This window comes from Amblyomma maculatum, chromosome 2 (assembly GCF_055883805.1).
Source record: "Amblyomma maculatum isolate TAMU_Amacu chromosome 2, ASM5588380v1, whole genome shotgun sequence".
NCBI classification, from domain to species: domain Eukaryota; kingdom Metazoa; phylum Arthropoda; class Arachnida; order Ixodida; family Ixodidae; genus Amblyomma; species Amblyomma maculatum.
In genome coordinates, this window is record NC_139345.1 from 26,948,468 (window position 1) to 26,964,339 (window position 15,872).

General features: G+C 47.2%; 1 protein-coding gene across 2 annotated transcripts in view; it reads left to right on the top strand.

The window, feature by feature from the left end:
• Positions 1-15,872, top strand: part of LOC146198195 (uncharacterized) — a 203,129-nt gene that overhangs the window by 101,113 nt on the left and 86,144 nt on the right. The window contains exon 1 of one of the 2 annotated variants that reach the window (XM_084593591.1): positions 3,544-3,808. The exons of the other annotated variant lie outside the window; for it this stretch is intronic. The gene's annotated coding sequence lies outside the window, so the exon portion shown is untranslated. Of the gene's footprint in view, positions 1-3,543; positions 3,809-15,872 lie in introns of those variants that run through there. 2 annotated transcript variants of the gene reach the window in all.

Genomic DNA, 15,872 nt, shown 5'->3' on the forward strand with positions numbered 1-15,872 from the left:
ATTGAAAACAGATTCCCAATCAGTGTCTTCTATCAAACGGCGAAAATCCTTTAGTGCCTTACTAGATATGTTACGACATGAAGGTGAATCGATTTTAATTTTTTCTTTGTGTACGATCGGTATAAAACAGAAAATGGGCAGATGATCACTTATGGCAAGTGATAACACGTCAGACGAAGCGTGCAACGGGTCCACGTTTGTGATGCAGACGTCTAATAATGTAGCACTGTGCTCCGTAATGCGCGTGGCTAAGGAGACAAGATTAGAACATGCATAGGAATTCACTATATCGCTAAGAGTTCTGGAATTCACATCCCCCGCCATTAGGTTTGCATTCATGTCACCCATAACAACAAACTTAGTCCCGGTGTTACTTAAGTGGTTTAACATATCATCGGCAAAAGAAAAGAAATTTGTTTTATTTCCGCATGGTGGTCGGTACACCACTGCGACGATAACCGATATCGGGAAAGCAGAAAACACTTTAGGAAAGTAACACAGAAGCGACATATAACGTGGATTCTAGCAATTAGTTGAAGCATGCTCTATGACAATCGGAATAGGCAGTTTCACAAGCACTTATTTATGAAGCGTATGCCGTTGGACGCGTAGCTCTGTCTCACAGCTTAGAGGATTTAAAGTATTTGTTTTGGTCCAGTAGCGGTCTCTGTTAGCTTAATAGAGACAATAAATTCCTAATGGATTTCTCTTTGCGCCTTGTGACAATAAACAAAATTATCAAGAAAAAGAGAACCAGTTCATTCATTTATGGAAAACTTTAGTTGTTGCTGTTTGTTTCTTCAGTGTATGCAAACAGCTAGCACACAGGGGAATTCAATAATTCAAATCTACAACTAAAATAAAATGCTACAGAACAATCACTTGATTTTCGTGATTTGGTTTTGTGTTAGCGACCGTCATTAGTTACGTGAAACTTGTAGAATGAATCATGAGTGAATCATGAAAAAAAAAAAGGGGGGTACATTTTACTTTCCAAACAACCTTTGCGCTGAAGTTTTGTAGCTTGATGATCTTGTTTGGGAACAGAGCACGAACCTACGACACCACCTTCGTTTGTACTGCTTAGTATTCAAATCGAGGCGCGACCCACTTTCTTAGGAATTCTCAGCACAGAGTACCGGTTCGTTATTCTGCATTTTTAACTGCCACTTCTGGTTTCCTTTATTTATTATTATTATTATTATTATTTTTTTTTACCGAGCTGTGCGTTTCTTTTCCACCACCTTTTCCCCTTCTCTTCCTGGCCTTTTCTTTGCTCTTTTATAGCCCTCTGGCACTTCTGCTCGAAGCAGTGCGGTTATCTCAAGACTCGTTCCTCTTCCTCAAAGCCACTGCGCCAGCCTTGACGCACCTGCGGAGACGCCCCTGAGAAAGGCACCTTAGGGCGCTCTTGCGTGCATAACGCCTTGCAAAAAGGAGGCGCTCGGGCTTGCAGGAATCGCGCCAGCAAGGAATGAGGAAGGAAAAGGAAGTGAATGTCAGCTTCTGACAATGCCATTCGACATCTGATCTTCACCGAATGCTAAGGCTGCGTTTTCTGCCTGTGTCAAGCGGCGCTATCAAGATCCCGCAGCAGACTTATCCGCTTAAAATTCCCCTTTGAAACAATTAAATGTCACGGTCAGCAATTTTTTTGTGCCGTGTTCATCTGTTCAACAAAAAAAGTTCTGATTCCTCAACCCAAGTCCAATTCTTATTTTTTGTACTTAAGATTTATTCACTGAGCACGAATACTTGAATAGACCCTTTACGCACAGAATTTACTATACATCATCATTATTGACGCACATGCCTCGTTAACGACATAGTGTCAGGAGTGCAGCAAAGTAGTGGCTTATTGTTAAGGGCACTACTCTTGCTGGCCCCTTTCTCTTTCATTTCTCCATGAATCTTTCTATTCTTCAGTTTTTTCTTATCTTGTTAACACTTGAGGTGACAGCTCGAAGAACAGCCACTTTCAGGGAACCCATAGCGAGTGAAAAAGACATCCAGTACAATATTTCATTACTCGTTCAGCTCATTAATTAGGGCTTATCAAAACACTCTTCAGCAAATGCATGACCAATCAAGAGTAAAAGGCGCTTGCAAAAGAACTTAGGTTAGCTGCTGAGTCATGACATGCACTTGAGTTTCAAGGGTTCTGCTTTCAACAATGCGTCCCCGCTGTATCACAATCTGCGCTGCAGGCTAGCGAAGCGACCATGCCAAGGTCTTTCACAGAGAATCTCGTATTCACATTGCTCGAGTCTGTAGAAGTTTTCTTTGCCTTGCGTGAAAGGATCGTGTGCCGTGAACGAACACGAGAGAACCGGAAGTCAGCTCAGAGCTCTTGGTAATTGACCTGGCGCTTGGAGCTCCGGAACAGCATTTGCAGGATAATATTCCTTATTGGTGTTTTAAAATTTCTGCGTCAGAAAAGCCAGGAAAGTGTCGCTAAATCTGGCGTCCATTCAGAGGAATCAGTTCAGTCTGGCACCCAGGCGCACGCAAAGGCTTCAAGGATGCGAAGACGCGCCCGCTGTCTCCTGCTCACCTGTACATACGTGCAGGCGCCGCACAAAGCCACAATGCTGATTTGGGCTCGCCCACGTAACAAGGCAGCCACCAAGGAGCCGGTGCGTTTCAAGGTTGGCTGCGCACGGCCCGCTCTGGCGGACATAACGGGTCCTGCACGGCGCGTTTTGCAGACGCTCATAAAGGCTGCACGACTTTTCACATGAGTCGCCACGGGACCGCTTCTCCTGCCTCGAATTGCTGATCTACTTTGGGAAACCCAGTGAAGTACGCAGCACTGGGGCTATATAGCAGTTCACGTCCCTCCGTCTGCTTTCTGTCCATAGTAGCACGTGTCTTTTTCTTCTCCATTTGTTTCTTTGACTTTTTTTTTTTTTTTTTTTTTTTCGTCGACCTCCGCTGCTGCTTTGTTGCGTTTCGGCTGAGAAGAGAATACGAAGAGTATAACAGTAGAGATGACCAAACGGCTTGCCGCAGCGGCAGTTGACCATCTTCTGCCACCGAACCAGCCGAGAAAGCTCACATTACGTGTTATTTTCTTATTTTTTTCCTGCAAGGAACACAGAAAGTAGGGCTTATGTAACGTGCAGTCAAAAGGAAGGATAGTTTTCTTTCCACTCCACGGTGTGTCCCTGTTCCTCCCGTCGTTTCCCACAAGTGTTACGCGGCTCCGCGCAACGTGGTTGCTCCACATTACGAATAGCAAATTACCGGCAGCTAGCGTGCCCTCGTTTAAGGGACGACAAAAAAAGATTTCCGAACTTCCTCCTCTCCTACCAAACAACACGCCCCGTGTGTTATGTGCGCTTGTGCCGGCGCCCTCGTACGGAGGCAGCAGTCCGTTTGGAAAGACGAAGAGACGTTCTCAATTTTTGGTTGTTTGCTCGCCGCCTTCGTTGTTCTCTTGCGCAGCTCGCCTTGCCCTAAGCGGAGGCGGAGAAGGGGGAAGGGGGGGGGGGGGGGGCCCTTGGCGTCCTGCGCCGCCTTCTTTCGTCGCAAACACGGCGGCGGGCGAAGAAGGCACGCGGCCGCACACCTCCGTACGCGCACGTACTCTACACGGTCGCCCGCCGTGGGTGTTGCGGCATCTGGCGACTCACGCGCTCTCCGACGGCTTGGCTGTTCCCGGAATCGTGTTGCCACTGGTGGTAGCCGGTGTGTTTGGACAGTGATTCGTCTGGCTACAACGGCTTTGGTGCTCGTGCCCTCGCTAGCGTGTGCCGGATTGAGTGCCACTATACGACTGGGATTAGCCTTTTCTGAACGGCTCAAGGTTAGTGTCTTGACAACGACAATATGTTTTTTTTTTTTTTGCCATTAGGTACAGTAAAAAGAGAGTGGCTCTTTTTTGTATACCCTTTTTAATTACAATTACTATTAAATGCACTGGAAAATAAATCATCGCTATTCGTTCTTAGGATGCCGAAAGTTGCTCTAATATCTGACAATATAGCCAGAGATGAGCGTTGGAGTTTTCAGATACCAATGTGCATCTTTTGTCGTAACATTATTTAGTTTATAGGAGCAAGAAGAAGATTGCTTTTAAAAAGTGTAGGTATACGTTTGTTGGTGGTTTAAACTTTCTGCTTATGCTAAGGAGAAAAACTGAGCGCTTCAATGTTTTCTTTTTTTTTCTTTAATCATTTTTTAACTGAGAGGTAGGGTTTGCATCGATCGTAGACGGCTTCCCCCGTAAACTTAATGCGGCTCAGCCGGGTTGAATGACGATCGCGGCATGTCACCACCGACAGATTCGCAGAGAGGCTAAGGATGCGTAAAGGTGTGGAGTTGACATTTGCAAAAGAGGCGACAGCTGGTTCGCTTGCAGGGAGACTGTTAAAAAAACGAGCGCATCATCGACGCAGCCGCATTTTAAAGAGCCTCGTCGGTTGCCTGTTGTCTACCGAAAAAAATCGTCTCTAGATTTTTGCTTCTTGCACTTGCATATAATTTTATTGCTTCCGAACAAAGTCGCTGCTTCTTGCTGTTTTGTTCCCAGCATTGCACAAACTTTTCCGAGGTGGCATATTGAAATTTTCAGCATTTTGAGAAGGGCCACTGTCAGGTGTCGTATAAAAACTGCGAGGAATGTATGTACTATCAGTGCAGAGAAGCATAGAGCTCGATTCTTTTATTTTCCTTCCATTTGCTTCGGCGTCAAATGGTTATTTGAGCGTGCAAGTTTCTCTCCCTTCGCATTGGGCTTATCGATCCAGAGTTGCTTTGGCCTCACTAAAAAGAACGCTACACCCGAGCCTCCTACTTCGCTGTCCTTCTGGCATCCCTACGCACGTCAGATGGGGTTATGCGCGTAGGGAAATAAACACATATTGTTGGGAAGGATCACTGGGAGAGGAGCTGAAGAGAGAGTCCAGAGGAAAATTTAAATCTCTTAAACGGGAAGAATCTGATTAGTAAATGTTTATATTGATTGAAGTTATTGTGTCAAGACACTATAGTAGTCGTGAGCATCAGGACTATTGGCTCGAGTGCTGTTGTCAGCTTTGGAGGCCCATATGCATATGATAAGAAAAAAAAAAGCACAAAATAGTTTCTTATTAATTTCAGCATTCTCAATGTTGAAATAGACGGCAACAAGCTTTTCTTTTCTCTCTCTCTCTCTCTCTCTCTTTTTTTTTTTTTTTTTTGCTTTGGCCCTTCCCGCGCAGTAAGTTTCCGAGCCAGCAAACCTGCTTCACGACACGAGAAATCATCGAAAAAAATTCCGAGCGATTGGCAGGTCACATCGATGCCCCGAGGCAGTCGAAAACAATTGGGGCACGTGAGCGCAATATGCATTTTATAGGCCACACTTTGCAGAGGGAGGAAGAATGGGTCATGGCAATCAGATTTTTCGCAGAGGGTCTTTCGAGATTGTCTAGATTTTTTTTCTTTCAATTATGAGTTTAAAGTACTCCCTCTTTGTTACGCAGTGTTCACCATTTGCAACCAAAAGAGAGCGCTAGTTGCTAAACGTCGAGAAAAATTTACATTATGCTAGCTTTAACGCACAGGCGTCTGATTGCCACAAAGAAGGAGAAAACTTTTTGTAGCTATTTATACTTCTGTTTGAAAACAATGCTGTGTGGGCTACTTTATCGTTACTTCATGAGCTGACAATTCAGGTAAGCTCTTTGAGGTGAGATGGTCAGATGTAAACGAACCCCCATGGACCCTTGGATTCAGTGTCAGGTATGCGAACACTATAGTCAAAGCATGGCTGGTTCATGCGGCTTTGTTAAAGAGCAACTCCTGGTATGTTTTGAGCATTCGGAGCCCATTATTATTTATATTTCTTAGAGACGCCTCTCTCCAGTTAAAAAAAATTATTTTTCAAAACACAGAGTAGAAGTATCTTAAAAGAGGCAAAATCAGGAAGCCGAAACCGAAAACAGGGTTTGGCCACTTTATGATGGCACAATACATCATTCTATGGCATCACACATGTAGCTTTCAAAGCAAGGACGGATTTATTGGCTAAACTAGTCACTGTAAGTAAGAGCTGGAATCAGTAATTGTCTAAAATGTTTAAAAAAAAAAAAACGCTCTAAGTTTGGTCCTGTAGAAAACCGAGATCGAATATAAAGTGCCGTTGATCCAATGACGTCACGTGCCCAAGGTCGCTTCTGGAAATCTTCCCGGTTAAGACCACGCGGTTAAAAAAAAAATTAAAATTCATTTGCGCTTCCAGAAAACATCAAGCAGCTGCGAAATTTGGTGAAAATGACGAGAGAATAAAGGAAAGCGTACCAGTAAAATGTCAGTAAAATAAGAGAAGTTGAAAAAAAAAAATTGAGCGGACCAGAAAGTTGAGCAGAAAGCCACCCAAAATAGATACCAAGCCCCCCTTTTTCATGGGGGCTTGATATCTGTTTTGGGTGGCATTCTGCATAATGTGAGCTTACGATTATATGGTAATGAGTATATGCGAGGTAACACAGGCGCATTTTAAGCGTTCAGTGACTAAGTGAGTATGAAAGCGCATATAGGTGTGGGGCGAGCGTATGCGAAAGGCCATCCACAACAGAATCCGATGAGGGGAGCCATTAACGATATCGCACCACACGAAAAAGGCGGAGTCGAAGTGCCGCCCAAGCATTTGTTATTCCTCAATTTATCTTTTTTACAAACTTATGGTCTTCGCCTATATCTTGACAAAACATTTTGATGATGTGTGTTGTAGAAGCTAAAAAAAAAAATATCCTTCCTTATTTGTGGTCGTTCGAAATTGCGAAGTAATCGCGTTTTTAATGGCCCCAGCGCCCTGCTAATTCCGCAGGTTTCCATTGACAAAGCGCCATCCGTTTTTGCATCTCTATAAAGAGGAGAGACCGCAAAATTATAGCTTGCGTTGGGCGCAATGCTGCGTTTATTCCGAAAAAGCAAAACCATAACGGTTGATAAGATAGGTAAACGTGGGAGCAAACATTACGTTTGATCTCTCCATCTTTCACTTTGCGGGCAGTATTTGTTTACCCATCTATGTGGCATTTCGTAACCAGTGGTTGTAGAATAATTATCTTTGTTTGCAGCCGAAAAGGTGTTTTCTTTTTTTCTTTTTTTTTTGTTCTTGAAAGCGCCCGTGCTGAATAAGTTGCTTTCAACACAGCAGCGCCAGAGGGTTAGAATGCTTCTTTTTTTTTTTTCCAAAATCACTGTGTTTTCTACGGGGTCCTTGCATCGTACTCTGATATTTTACAGGCGGGGAAACTGAGCAGACGAAATGCCTTTTGAAAAGCAGGAGGACGGAGAAAATGGTCGGAAAGGAATGGCAAAAATCAATGTAAGGAGTTAAGAAAGAAAGAACGAGAGAGAGAGAGAGAGAGAGAGAGAGAGAGAGAGAGAGAGAGAGAGAAAGAACCTGGCAAGCTGCATCCGTTTCATGCCAAACGTGGATCATCGGTTCTCAGGTGAACAAAAAGTTCGCTTACCTAATTTTCACTGACTCGTCCGGAATTGAGGCGCGGGTGTTTACAGGAAGCGGTCACCTGTACTCTCGTGAACAAAATTTTTCGAGTGCGGCTGCAGACTTCGAAAACTACAGTTTAGGTAACAACATTCGGAGCATTAGCTGCCGCTATAGGGGTCACAATGTAATGCGTCGCGCTGAAAACAGCGGAGTAGTACCCACCTGCTGGATCGCTATTGACAGCATCACAAGAATGAAGAAAAATGATTCACCATCGCTAACATCAGTCTCAGAATCTTGCACGCAGGTGAAAACCATCTAGCGAATCTGTTGTTCTGCAGGTTAGCTGCAATGTGGATTGCGGTCGCAAAACATTCAGCGTTCATTCCAGCCGCATGATGCATGTCTCGCTGCGTTCAAAGCTCAGAAGAAGAAGGAGAAAAACGGAGAATATTCACACGTATACCAATCCACCGTCATTTTTTGGCTTGTTCTCCCGGATCCCGCCAACAGTGCGGTGCGCTACGAAAACACCAAAGCCACGCCTGGCAAGTGAAGCCGCCTCGTCAACTGTGCTGAAGGGATGCGTGCAGGCGTAAAGTCCGGGTGCTCGGCAAAATAGAGACGCTCCGATGTGTGCTTATGAGCAACAACGCGAGGCCAGTGACCCAGAATCCTTGGCCCGTAAAGAACGAACGGGCCGCTAGAGCGGAGTGTGCTCCATACGCACACCAAGCACTCTTTTTGCATCTAACATCTACTGTGATATGTGCCCTGCTCTCAAGTTACGCGCTAGACATGAAGTAACAAAAGGAGAGATGTTCTCCGCACGAGCTGGTGTCGACGACCTTGCTCGCCATCGTGGTAGCAGGTCGACTGAAGCAATAAAAAAAAAAAAAAAAGGGTACATAATTGGTGATATTCAAAGGCTTTATCAATTGTACCTGCGGCCGCACAAAGATCACGCTGAGTGTGCCCGTGCTCTACACTGCAGTTCGGCAGCGTGCATATAGCAAGGGGACGACTGACGGCAAACTGCCTGCTCTAATTTAACTTGGTCGCAGTAACGCACCTCGGTATACTGAGCTGTTCCCCTCGCAAGAACCAGCACTGCTTTGCTTTTCCGAGTACAAAGAAGGGTGTGCTCAGCTGCTGTTGATGGCACACCTTTGTCGCCTTCTACTGCGAATGAAAGAGCTGTTAGGAAGGGCGCTGTCGTCTTATTGAGAATGCCACCACCGGAGTCGCCGGCACTCCGCATCATTCTCAAGAGATGCGTTGGCGCGTGACATCAATGCAGTTAGGCGTATTTTTCATTTTCAAAGACTTCCGGGGATCCGAAACGGCTCTGCAGGCGACACGGGAGACGTGCGCAAGCTGTGCCGTTGCCGGAGTTCCGTTTCTCTTGTGACGTAACCGCTTGAAAAGCGTTTCGTTCATAGAGCGCTGAGCTAAGTGACCGAGCGAGGGCTCCGCGAAGTGACCTGCTGACATACTTGCGAGGCCTTTGTTATAAATGCTAATTGTCCTCCCTCGCCCAAAAAGGGATAAAGAAGAAAGATGGCTCCACTGTGCGTCGTGTCTGACCTTGTGTAACGGGCGTTTTTCTCTTCGTTACAGAGCCCCTTTTGTTGCCTGTGTACGTCCGCGTAAGAGTGCGCGTCGGCGGAACGGTCGGCAAGGATGCCCTGCATCCGTTCGAATAGCCACACCTTTGCGCTCGAGGTCGATGCAGTTGGCGGGCGCCTGCCGCCTTTTCTTCTTTCACTAGGGCGGAAGGTAGGGTGTTAGGCTAACGGTATAAGGGGAGGGCTGGGGCTATAATAATCGGAGAAGCATAAGCGAATGACCTGTGGAACGCTGTTCAATTCATTTTTGTAGACACTATTTACAGTAACCGCGAAATTAGTGACTGAGAGGAAGAAAAACTTCAGTCGCAAAGTAATGACTCCTCTCCCTCTCCCTCGAGTACATTCCATATTGTACTCACGTTTTTCATTTTTTTTTTCATCTTTCTCTTCACGAACAAAGCATTGACCAGTTAACCTTCCCTCACATCCATTATTTGTCCTCTTTCTTTCCTCCCGAGACCGAGAGATTTTGAATTAAGCAGAGTGATTTCTTTTCTTTGAGTCTAAGTTTTGAAAGTTTACGCTGTGTTCACAAAGAAAAAAAAGTTATTTAATTCAGTTCAGTTTATTTCATCTGCCATCGTGGTACAAATGATGGCGGGAGCCTGGGGTAAAAGCTGCCGTTTGACAGCTTTGCAAAGGCCGCTTGCTATTGTCGCTCTTTATATCCATCTACCGACTTCACGAGGTCGCACAAGCATTTCGAACAGAGAAAGCCGCACCGCTTGTGCTGTTATGTCCTACTTACGGATGACGCCTCTTGAAAGGCGAGAAGGCCTAAAGGTTTTTGCGAAGACTGGGACAAGGCGTTCGTGCGGACGAGGAGGAGAGGTTGTCGGAGTGGTGAGGCAGAAGTTAAAGAAGTGTGTCTGAGCAGCGCTGTGCATCTTTCTTGTCCGGCGCTCGGCCGACTCAATTCAGCCTGGGAACCTGCCGGCAGGGCCCAAAACAAAGCGGACTTCTACAGACCGCCGCGATGTGGCAGCCTGCTTTTCAATAGCTCCATCTTCACAGCGAACGCGGTATGGCGCCACCGCAGATGAGTGTCGCTAATCCCCGCCTGGCAATTCGAGCAAGTAAATGGTCCTAAGCCATCCTCAATATCAACACAGCAATTTATTGCTGCCTAGTTTAAATAAAGAAAACGCAAGGCCATTGCTAATTGAGCTACTCAATGAAAAATGTTTTTTAGGGATTTGGACACACTGGAAATGAGGCTACTCTGTGGGGTTCAAATTGCTGGCAGGTTTTCCTCTTCTATCACCATTTCTAGCCGCGTCAGTGAACCCATGGGGCTGGTCCCTATTGGCAGCTGACAGAAGAAGGCGTGAATAATATTCACGTCGTAGAAGTGCTGGCCTCCAGGGAGCTCAAGGGATGATCGATTGCCAACGCCGTTCCTATTTGAACGGTGTGTCGAAGTTGGCGGAAGCAGTGGAAAAAAAAGCGCGAAAGCGCGCCGACTAACAGGCTTCGCTCAGAGAATGGCGGGAGACTTGCATTTGCGCGCGAGTAACCACGGCCTGTTAACTTTTGAACCGTAAAGCTGCCAAGTCGGCATTAGTGTGTTCTCTTCAGGGCAAGCACACCCCCTTTTCAGATTCAAGATAAAAGGCTTCACCCAGAAGCTACGTGTGCTAGCTTTAATTCTTTCCCGTACCAAATAAAGAAAGTAACCGTACAAGAAATTAAAAGAAAGGAGATAAGCCTTCATTTAACTATGTCCTCTTGATCTACACGACATGCAGTAACGACCACAGAAGCGAGCCGCTGTCGTGTTCCCATCTAAATAAGGTCTCCTAACGAGTCCGCATTGAAGACTTCTGCCGCTCGAATTACGGCGAAAAGAAGTTCGCATATATCGCGAGGGGTCGAGGTTGTGGTTAACTATATGGGGGGGGGGGGGGTCTGTCGGCAATTGCTCCACCGTTCCACTGTAACACTACTTGATTATTAATTAGTGTCCACAAGTCAGGTACACACACATGATCGCAGATAATAATGATCACGACTGCTGTCTTGTAAAGCGCTCTCAGGACAAACATCAAGAAGAGTTCTTCAAGAGGCGAAAATGCTCTTCAGAGAAGCAGTTCTCAGGCATTTTAACCTCTTTTGGTGTACAAGCCACGTGTGACTAAATGACTAAGTTGATCTGTAGCCAAACTTTACTGCATGGCATAATTATGGGCTCTGCTCGCACCTCTGCTTGGATGTTCAAGCCGGGCCTAACGTCTCCCCTGTGTTCCATATATGCGCTTGTGCTGGGGTATAAAACATTACATTATGTGCGGTTCAAAGTACAGTGCGAAAAGGAGTGGGCGAGAGTTCAAGTAAGCGAGAGTTCCCCCATAGTTCACTTCCAGACATGTCTACCAGTGCGGAAACCGGTCTTGTAGAAAGTGGGTCTCGCACCTTATATTAGTTTTTCTGCAGAATCAGAGCACTGAACGGCTTTATTATGTAGCCTGTATCCGGCCCGAGGTCCAAGCTCAATTTCCTAGCCTTCGTCATAAAGTATCCACCTCGTGCAGCAAGAAAGAGGGGAATTATTACAAGGACAAGGAAGCTGCCGACAGGAGTAAGAAAACCGCGAAAAGGCTTGAAGAAATTGATTTCTTAAATATAGAAAAAACGAGATGAAGGCGATATGCTCTTTTGAATAGTAATCACGTCTCCGAGTAGTTCCGAAGTTGCGAGAGCCAACGGAAGAGAGTTATATATTGTCACGTGGTAGTGAGAATAAGGTCCAAAGCAGGAACCGGAGAAACATATGTGTTGCACTTAAATTAACTCCTTATTGGGCTAACTTGCGGCTTCAAAGGAGCTAAGCAATTCGGAGGCGGCGATAACGGCAAGTGTTCTCGTTGGTCGTCGATCTACGAATGCCCGGAAAATTCTGCAGCGCTCAAAATAAAGTCGGCAAAAAAACCGTCTAGATAACCTGCTGAAGGAACCTGGAAAAGTCTGGAATGATCGGAAACAATTGTGCATCGCTGCGATCACTCGATAAAATTTTCGGCACGTCTGGTGATACAAAGAAAGTGATTAAGCCGCGTCTCATGACATGCATGAACAAGATCGCTCCGTGCTCTACAATCACAGTGATAAGGCCGCGTGCTGGCGGCTGTTGAAAAAAACAACAAACAAACGTTGCAATGTTTCTAGACATTACTTCCCCTTAAAAAGCAAATATCGCTTCGACGCTTAAAAACAAACAAACAAACAAATAAGAGTCAATATAAATATTCGAATAAACATCAAGGGCATTTAGCGCGCGTAACAGGGCTTAATTGGCGTACAACACAAGGCGTGTAACATGCACATTTTCTGGGTGCACGCGGTGTAGCTGCGATGCTGTCGCGCCGTCAGGAATGATCTCGCAGTAAATTTGTCAGACTCTGTGAAGGAACTTGTACGGGCATAAGTATCGGCGTAAAAACGTTTCACAATGGGTCTGCGGCGGCGATTCGGCGACAAAACCCAGACTTGGTCTCCCAGCTTGTACTCAGCGTCGCGTCATCGTATCCGTTCTAGCGTCGGGCGTCGGTTCGCTGCTGATCTTGGAAGCCCAGCCGGGCGATTCATTGGACTTCCTCTACGCGGTGAAGACAGGCGGCCACGTCGACGCTGTCTTCTTCTGTCACATGCGGAAGCATTGCACCCAACGGGATCAATGGCTCCCTGCCATATACGAGTGTGAACGGTGTCAACCTTGTTGTGTCCTGAACGGGGGTGTTAAGGGAGAAGACCACGTATTGCGGGATGGCGCCAACATTCACGCATAATAAAATATTTTTGTTACCTCGAGATGTTTATTCAAAATAGTTTTCTCACGATGCCCGACGTCTCAGCAATACTTTGTTATCCTAAACGTGGCAATGACAATATATTGTTACGGGGTAGTTCAGCTTGTAGCAGAGGGCGGACACCGAAGACAAGGCTTTCGAACAGACGTTCTCTGTAGGCACCAGCCGACGCTGTTGAACGTCGTCTTCTCTCCAAAAACTCACGAGAGTCTTCTTCTTCTTTCCTTCTGCGTATGCGTTCTTCTTCTTTCCTTATGCGTTGCACCGCCTGATGTGACTCTACCCCGCCGGCTGAAAAGCACCGTCCCGGTGCGTACTAGCGTCATGCAAACCAGGGTCCATGTAGTACGGTTTTAGGCGTGCAACATGGACCGTCTCGGTGCGTGGTGTAGAGGCATGGCGGACGGGATGCAAGGGCGCAATTTCGTATGTCACTGGTGTCACTTGTCGTAAAATACGGTAGGGTCCTGTATACCGGGGCAAAAGTTTTTCCGAGAGGCCAACGCGGCGAGCTGGAGTCCAGAGCAGCACGAGAGAGCCGCAAGAATACTCGGTGTTGCAATGACAGGAATCATAGCGACGTTTCTGGGAGTGCTGAAAGGCTGCGAGTCGGTTGCGAGCAACAACGCGGGCAGCATCAGCTCGGGCTATGGCGTCACGAGCATATGAGCTGGCAGTGGTGACAGACGGGAGCAGGCTGTCAAAAGGAAGCAGAGGTTCACGGCCGTATAAAAGATAGAAGGGGGAGTAGCAAGTAGTGTCATGACGCGACGAATTGTAAGCGAATGTCACAAATGGCAGCGTTATGTCCCAGTCCCGGTGGTCATCAGAAACGTACATAGACAACATGTCAGTCAGTGTCCCGCTAAGGCGTTCGGCAAGCCCGTTCGTCTGTGGATGGTAGGCAGTCGTGAAAGAATGACGAACGTTGCACAGCCGTAGGATCTCGTCGACTATACGAGCCAGAAAGCAACGGCCACGGTCGGTGAGCAGTTGGCGGGGAGCTCCATGGACGAGTATAACGTCGTTGAGGAGGAAAGCAGCGACATCAGTTGCACAACTGGTTGGTATTGCTCGTGTGACCGCGTAGCGTGTGGTGTAATCAGTGGCCACCGCAATCCATTTGTTCCCCGATGCGGACAGTGGAAAAGGCCCTAGAAGATCCAGACCCACTCGAGAAAATGGGTCTATGGGGATGTCGATTGGCTGCAGAAGTCCAGCTGGTAAAAGTGATGGCTTTTTCCGGCGTTGACAGCGGTCACAAGCAGCTACGTAACGGCGGACTGCGCGATATAGGCCTGGCCAAAAGAACCGACGACGCACACTGTCGTATGTGCGAGAGACGCCTAAATGACCCGCTGTAGGAACGTCGTGAAGCTGTTGAAGGACGGCTGAGCGTAGGTGCTGAGGGACTACTAGTAGAAGGTCGGGGCCATCAGGTCGCATATTGTGCCGGTATAAGGTGCCGTCGTGGAGCACAAACAAACGAAGGGAAGGGTCATCGCGATCGGCGCTGAGGCGATTGATAATTTCGCGAAGCTGAGGGTCCTGGCGTTGCTCATGGCGAATGTTGGAGAAATCAGAAATAGAGAGCACGCAAGCGTCATTGTCACATTCAGGTTGGCTTGGCGGGTCGACTGGATGACGGGAAACACAATCGGCGTCTCGATGCAACTGGCCAGACTTATAAACTACTGAAAAATTGTACTCCTGAAGGCGCAAGGCCCAACGTCCAAGGCGGCCAGTAGGGTCTTTGAGTGTAGAAAGCCAACACAGTGCGTGGTGGTCAGTGACTACTGTGAATGGCCGCCCATACAAGTAAGGGCGGAACTTTGTAATGGCCCAAACTAGGGCTAAGCACTCACGTTCAGTGATGGAATAATTTTGTTCGGCCGCAGAGAGGAGTCGGCTGGCATAGGCGATGACGCGGGGTAACCCGAGCTGACGTTGTGCGAGAACGGCACCAATTCCATGACCACTTGCGTCGGTGCGTACTTCTGTGGGCGCTGACGGATTGAAGTGAGCCAACACTGGCGGACCGGTGAGGTGGGCAATAAGAGCGACGAAGGCGGCCGATTGTTCGTGGCCCCAGGTAAAGGAGACCTCTTTTTTCAGAAGCTGCGTGAGCGGACGGGCTATTTCTGCGAAGTTTGGTACAAATCGCCGGAAATATGAGCAAAGTCCGAGGAAGCTACGCACGTCGCTGCTAGATTTCGGTTTAGGGAAATCCCTTACAGCGCGAATTTTGTCGGGATCCGGCTGGATGCCATGGGTGTTGACTAAATGTCCTAGGACCTTGAGTTCCCGGCGACCAAAGGTACACTTCTTGGAGTTCAACTGAAGGCCAGCTCGTCGGAAGACGCCAAGAATAGCCGAAACACGATGGAGGTGGCCTTCAAAGGTTGATGAAAATACGATGACGTCATCGAGGTAGCACAGGCATGTGGTCCATTTCAGCCCGCGTAATAGGGAGTCCATCATACGCTCGGATGTCGCAGGGGCATTACATAAGCCGAAAGGCATCACCTTGAATTGGTAGAGGCCATCCGGGGTGACAAAGGCCGTCTTTTCACGATCTCTTTCGTCAACAGAGATCTGCCAATAACCAGAACGGAGATCGATGGAGGAGAAGTAGTTAGCACCATGCAGGCAGTCGAGAGCGTCATCGATCCTTGGAAGAGGGTACACATCTTTCTTTGTTATCTTGTTTAAGTGTCGATAATCAACGCAAAACCTCCAGCTGTTGTCTTTCTTTTTGACGAGTACTACCGGAGACGCCCAGGGGCTGCTCGACGGCTCAATAATGTTGCTTGCCAACATTTTCTCTACTTCTTCCTGAATGATCCTGCGTTCGGAAAGAGCAACTCTGTAAGGCCGTCGATGAATAGGTCGGGCATCTCCAGTATCAATACGATGTGTGACGACGGACGTTTGGCCCAGGGATCCGTGGCCGAAATCAAAAATGTCGCTGAATGGCCGCAAAAGGCCGGC